At 33.1% G+C, this 7,075-nt stretch overlaps 1 long non-coding RNA gene across 1 annotated transcript; it reads left to right on the forward strand.

Annotated features, from left to right (window-relative positions):
- The first annotated feature begins 2,287 nt into the window (after positions 1-2,287).
- LOC123538746 (uncharacterized) lies at positions 2,288-6,698 on the forward strand. Its single transcript, XR_006683818.2, has 5 exons — positions 2,288-2,374; positions 3,207-3,290; positions 3,761-3,824; positions 4,126-4,216; positions 4,781-6,698. It is a non-coding gene; the product is annotated as an uncharacterized LOC123538746 (long non-coding RNA).
- Positions 6,699-7,075: the final 377 nt, after the last annotated feature.

Here is a 7,075-nt window from a genome sequence, read left to right on the forward strand (position 1 = left end):
GTAAGCTATATAGTTTGTGGAAATTATATTATCATGTCTAATTTATAAGGCCCAAAATAACCATTTGAAAATATATACATTCAGTATAGTCATTCAAAGATCTTTCGTATGGAAGTAGATATAATAATTCATTAAAAATCACTCTTTATTGAATTTTCGGCCACCTGGCCTTTATCAAAACATGAAAAGTCATTGATACAGCTATGTAACATCCATTTTATAATACTTGTTTTGTCTCAATCATCTCATTGAGACAAAACAAGTATTATAAAATGGATGTTACATAGCTGTATCAATGACTTTTCATGTTTTGATAAAGGCCAGGTGGCCGAAAATTCAATAAAGAGTGATTTTTAATGAATTATTATATACATTCAGTTTGAAGTGATCATTTTGTTACATTACATTACATTATGAACTGGTTTCATACAATTCCTGTTATAGTACCACTTAAATGTGAAAAACATGCATATTAAACAATGTTACAATGTTTAGTCTAGTCCGGATTTCAATAAATATGAGAGGTTCCTGCAGGTTTTTTGTTAGTGTCTTGTTCATATGATTTGGGTAAAACAGTCTCCGGATTTAGTTTGCAAATCCGGAATTTTCGCAAACTCAGCTACCTTTTGCCTTTGACCTTTCTCTGATTTTTTTACATTAAACGATAGTTCTAATCCCATAGAGTAAAAATTGGTCGTTTTCTTCTTTATATGTTAAAGAATGAATTCATGGGAGGTTTTCAAAGTCGGTCCTCCCATGTGAGTATTTTTTCCTCCCATGGGGTTTTTGCTAACCCATGGGAGGTCCCACGGGTGGATTTCTCCCACTTAACCAATTACGGGAGAAAAAAACCGTGGGTTTTTTCTAAAATTTTCAAATCAAAATATTTTAACTCAAATTAATAATTTATACAATAAAAAACTGTTGTGACATGATTTCGCGTTGAAAAACGACTTTTGAAAAAAAAACTCCCATTTTCATTATGGGAGGAAACCCCCCACTGGAGACTCGATGAATTTTTGAAATTGCATTTAATGTTTCACTTTTTGCTAATTAATTATAATTTTATCAATATCAACTCAAATTTAACTTAAAGATGTATTACTGTGCGAAATAAAAAATAATCGTAAACCCCACGGGTGAAAACCTCCCATTGTTTTAAATGGGAGCACAATCCCGTGGGAGGTTAGAAAATAAATAAAAAATAAATATTGTGACATTTTGACAGAAAAAATGATCAGTTTTTTATTTTAATACTAATATTCCATCATAAAGTAACATCTGGGTTTCTACTCAGCGAAAATATTATACATTGTATAATTACAATGCCACCGACACGATTAAACACAGGCCGCTTTGCTGATTATGACCGTAGCATTGCGATCTCAACGATGTCAAACGGGGTCATAAAACTTACTGAAGCATATACGATATATTTGACCTGACATATATGCACCGCGGGACTTTTTTTAATCCAAAAATTAAAAAAATGCAGGAGATTAGAGGAAACTCTCCTTTTAAATTGAAGTTCACAAAGAAAAACATATCCAAATCTAACCCGATCTACCTCTGTCATAATGCTAGTGTCAAAGACTTAAATCATTATTAAGTACTTCCTATCTTATTTGAAATGCCTAATATATCTCCATCAAATGTACTAGTATTCTTCATATAATTGTTAAAAATACGATGCGAAGAAATCAATAATTTTCAATATAATGACATTATTAACAAAATAAACTCGAATTCAAAACATAATGACCATCCTCCAACAACCTAAACATACCGCACCTTCTGGAAAAATTCTCCTCCGTAATTTGACCAGTCAAGAACCATTATAGAAATTAAATCAACAGAAAGGACGATATAATGATAAGACCTGAAAAATGCCCCACCCAGTTTTGATAAAAATTTGAAAAATTAATACTGTAACTTTAACTGTTAAAAACTTCCCGAGAAAAAAAAATAAAAATTACCCGCCCGCACGTACATAAAAATCTCCGAATTTTTTTATTTTTTTTTTCGATTACGCGGTCCGGAATAATAACGGCAAAACAGGTTTTATCGCTGTTTTAATGCGTCAAAGTGATATTGATCGGATTTCATGCGTCCGTAATACATGTAGCTGATGATCCAAACTCAAAAAAGGGACACGCCTTTTGGCTAGACGGCTACCGCATGCATTATGGCTATCGGTGAACGGGTACGGTTCGTACCACCAAATTCTGTTTTGAGCTAACTGGATTACTTCCCCTGAAAAATGGCGGAATTTATAGTAATGTGCAAGATGCATACGAAAATTTAAGGCAACACGAGTTGCAGACCAACAGCAGATATGCTTCTTCTAAGGTTACAAAGGATTTCGGAAAGATTGGTTCGTATTTGAATTTTTTCGTTTTATTATGAAGTATCACTTACATTCCGTTCCCCATGTTTGAAAAGTTTAGTAGCAGCTGGATAGAACATATTTCCGGATAAAATTATGCTGCGATACATGACATGTGTCTTACTTTTATCATGAGTATGGTCTACTTATATCAGAAAAATTGACTTAGCTGATTAAGAAAAAATATTTGAAAAGCCTCTACTGGCTTCATGTCCAAAATATATGTTCTGTTAGGAAATCTCGAACGAAATTCGTTTGGAATGTTGCATATTTTGTGTTTTGTTTCTTTAGTTTAGTGTCATTAGCTGCCAAATGTTTAAGAAGAAGAAAAAACAGATTCTGGATGTGTAGATATTTACTTGCATAGATCTGTTACATTATATTTATGGAAGTGTCTAGGGGTACGGATCTGTAATCTCTAATTAGCTTGTGTTTGCGCCTTGCTTTATTTCAAAGCATTTGCCAACTTGATCGATCGCTGTCAAATCAACAGATCCTTCTTCTTAAAATTACTACATTCCTTCATAACTGAAGATTATGTTCAGGTGGTGATTAAAATTTGATCGTGTTTTACACCAGAAATGTTGCAGTGTTTTAAATACTCATCTTGTATGAAGTGAATTTTAGCAGTATGTTAATCAGTCAAAGGTTTCTAGATTATAATAATAATTTCAGTCAGTATAATGTTTAATATTATTTATATATATATATGTGTGTGTGTGTGTGTGTGTGTGTGTGTGTGTGCGTGCGTGCGTGTGTGTGTGATTTACATGGCCAGCCACGGAGAAATGATAAATTGTTTTTTTTTTTCTTTTTCCAGTTCCAGTTCAATCTATTCAGTGCATTATGTGATACCGTCTGTTGCAAATGAGGATTTGAAATCTTTTTTCGAAGAGGAAACAGGGTAAGCAGATTTATTATTTAATATTACTATTAATTAAAACGCAGCAATACCTTTATTTCAGTGTGTTATTTAAAGACTTCTTGAAGTGACAATTTATTACTTTACAGCATTTTATGAGAAAAAGAAAGATATACTTTTCCTATTACATTTACTTCATAACAGCGGGTGTTAAGTGCTGTGTTGTGGCCATAAAAAGTCACCCCAACTTCATTTCAGTGTTGCTGTATTTTCTGGTCATTTGGGATCATTGATTTCAACTCATTTAGATTTCAAGATTGAATACCGCTTAAGTGGGTGATAGGGGGTGTTGGCAGTATTGCAATTTTCATTACTGCTCATGAACAAAATCAATCAAATAAAGTCTTCTGTTTTCACAGTTTACCTTGTTCTTTGTGCTTTTCTGTGGATCTACTTTTCAGGTTATATTCTTTTATGAATATATACAGAAATGTAACATTACTTTGTTTCAGTCAATCGGAGAACTATATTTATAAAGTGATGGTGAAGGAGGCAATGATAACAATAATGCAGGAGGTGAGAGGTCTATTAGACTTGAACAAAGACATATTTGTATTTTATAAGACAATTACAATAAATATTTCAATATTTTGATAGATAAATCATTTACATACCTCCACCTCTTTGTGTATTTAGCATTAGGAGATTTGCATTTTCTAGAACAAGTTACCATATATTAACATGGAGCACATTATGATAATTTTGGAATGCACTACCATATAATTTAAAAATTGCGTTAAGTTCAGTTATTAGTGACCAAAAAAATTTTTAAAAAATGAACATTGGATTGTATATTAAAGTTTTGTTCCATTGTTAGGCCATAGGTGACGAATATGAAAATGTGGACGTGGAGCTGCGGAAAACAGAGGGGAAAACTACAAATAAATCCAATTCACTTCTGTTGAATTGTAAGTAAACCACATTTATAAAACTCATGCAGAAATGTAGTCCTCCCACTTTGCTTAACATGGAGAGCAGGGTCGTGACTTCGATTCCCGGCTTGGGCATATGCTCTATTTGAAAAAATACATTGTGTCTGAAATCATTCTTCCTCAACCTCTGATAATTCTTGTGGGTAACTTGGAAGTTACTTGCGGAGAAAAGGTTTGTACTGGTACAGAATCTAGAAACACTGGTTTCTGCTGATACATAACTGAAATACTTGTGTGGAAATGGTTTTAAATCCAGAAACAAAAAGAAATCCAAAAAATAAGCAAAATCAAACATATATGTCTTTCCTGAAGTGCAGTCAGTTTCTAAGTAAAACCTGAAAACATTAAAAAAAAATTTTTTTTATCTTTTACTTCAATTCCCTTTTAGTACACACTGTTTATCGTATTCAATTAATGTGATCAATTTGAAAAAATGTATCTCTATGAATATACATATTCTATGTGATTCTGATTATGTGAGAAATGTGCATGTTTATTTTTATTCAGATATAAGAAATGTGCATTTTTATTTATATTCAGATATCATGAACGACAGAGAAAAGTACATCCAATTACACAAGAGGAATTAATGCATGATCTGCTCCATTACAAGTTATTTGTGACACTATATTGATCTGAATTCATACGACTAGAGGTCGTTAAAGTCAAGTACCCAGGACTTTTATTTCCCTGCTGTAACAATTGCTCTACATTGTCTAATATGTTGAAAGATTTATTTCACGTGACCATGCAGTTGAAAGATGTTACACCATATGTTCTTCATGATTGTGCGTGATCATGCAAGTGTGTTGATTGGAAATAAGTTATTGCAGAATTATATTCCCTCATTTCAAGTGCACCATTTAACTACTGCATGGACTGTCGTGACAATTTGCATGGGTGTTCCTTGGATTAAATTCATATTCAAATAAATGTTTAGAATTGGATATGATTGTAACTTTTCTGCACGGCTGATATTAATATAAAGTTTTTTATATGTATTGCAGTCATTTCTGATTAACTCTTATTGTACCCCCCGACAGCAAAGTTGTAAGGGGGGGTATACTGGTTTCAGGTTGTCTGTCTGTCTGTCTGTCCGTCTGTCTGTCCGTCTGTCCGTAGACGCAATCTTGTGCGCACCATCTCTCCTTATCCCCTTGACAGAATTTAATGACACTTCACACAAGTGATCAGTACCAACAGTAGTTGTGCATGGGGCATGTTAGGTTCTTTTAGAAAAAAAATTTGCAGAGTTATGGGACTTTGTTTTTTGTTACTATACTATATACATAGACACAATCTTGTGCGCACCATCTCTCCTCATCCCCTTGACACAATTTAATGAAACTTCACACAAGTGATCAGTACCAACAGTAGTTGTGCATGGGGCATGTTAGGTTCTTTTAGAAAAAAAATTTGCAGAGTTATGGGACTTTGTTTTTTTTGTTACTATACTATATACATAGACACAATCTTGTGCGCACCATCTCTCCTCATCCCCTTGACACAGTTTAACGAAACTTCACACAAGTGATCAGTACCAACGTAGTTGTGCATGGGGCATGTTAGCTTCTTTTAGAAAAAAAATTTGCAGAGTTATGGGACTTTTTTTTTTTGTTACTATACTATATATATAGACACAATGTTGTGCGCACCATCTTTCCTCATCTCCTTGACACAATTTAATGAAACTTCACACAAGTGATCAGTAACAACAGTAGTTGTGCACGGGGCATGTTAGGTTCTTTCAGTGACAAAAATTGCAGAGTTATGGGACTTTGTATCTTGTTAACATACTATGTACATACAGTCTGCATATGCAATCTTGTGCATGCCTAATCTACCAAACCCTTGCACACAATTTAATGAAACTTCACACAAGTGATCAGTACCTGAACCCTAGTTGTGCATGGTGCATGTTACATTCTTTTAGATAAATATTCTGCATAGTTATGGGACTTCGTTTTTTGTTACTATACTGTATACATACAGTCTATATATATATACAGTCCACATAATTATGCAATCTTGTGTGCGTCAAATTGCAATGTACTGTGTCAGTGCATGCGGGGGGTACATTCATCACCTTTAGTGATAGCTCTAGTTATTTTGGGAATTCCCAATTAACAGCATTTTTGTTGCCAATATAATATCTGAAATTTTTATATGGTTTGTATAGTAAGGCAGTCCAGTTTGCATATGGGTTATTTGTAAACATATTTTTGCAAATGCCCTGCAGAAGTAAGATTTGGAAGCTTACTTTAAACCGATATCCTACTCCATATAGAAATAAAATTAAACTTTTATACTGTATTTAAACATGATATGTAAATGTACAAAACATGTTTTAGACTTATCTGTCAATTGTTAAAAGGTGTATGTCCCTTTGAATATACATGCATGTCAGTTCGATTATTAATTGCCTTTACTATCTGACAAATAAATTTGAAAAAACGAACACTTCAACAGCTTTCTTCGATATTCATTCACTTTCATCAAAGAACATATCAATGTCCCTACATCTTAAAGATAAGGAAAAGTTATGCCATTTTAAATATAATACGAATCGATTTTAAAAAAGCAGTTAAGAAAATGTCCCGAAGTTTGAGCCAGTGGAAACTATTAATTATGATATAAATATGCTATTACTTTATACATTTCCTCGAAGTTTGAGCAAGTTGAACTAATGATTTTATTTCATATTAGTGTGGAATTTTGTCGAATTCTACACTGGGCTTTCCGCCATTGATCTTGAATATTCATTTATATTATTCCTTGTGGCTTGCGCCAGAACCCGTCATTTACTATCATATAGATTTGTTTTGGTTAATACAT

This window comes from Mercenaria mercenaria, unplaced genomic scaffold (genome assembly GCF_021730395.1).
Source record: "Mercenaria mercenaria strain notata unplaced genomic scaffold, MADL_Memer_1 contig_1673, whole genome shotgun sequence".
NCBI classification, from domain to species: domain Eukaryota; kingdom Metazoa; phylum Mollusca; class Bivalvia; order Venerida; family Veneridae; genus Mercenaria; species Mercenaria mercenaria.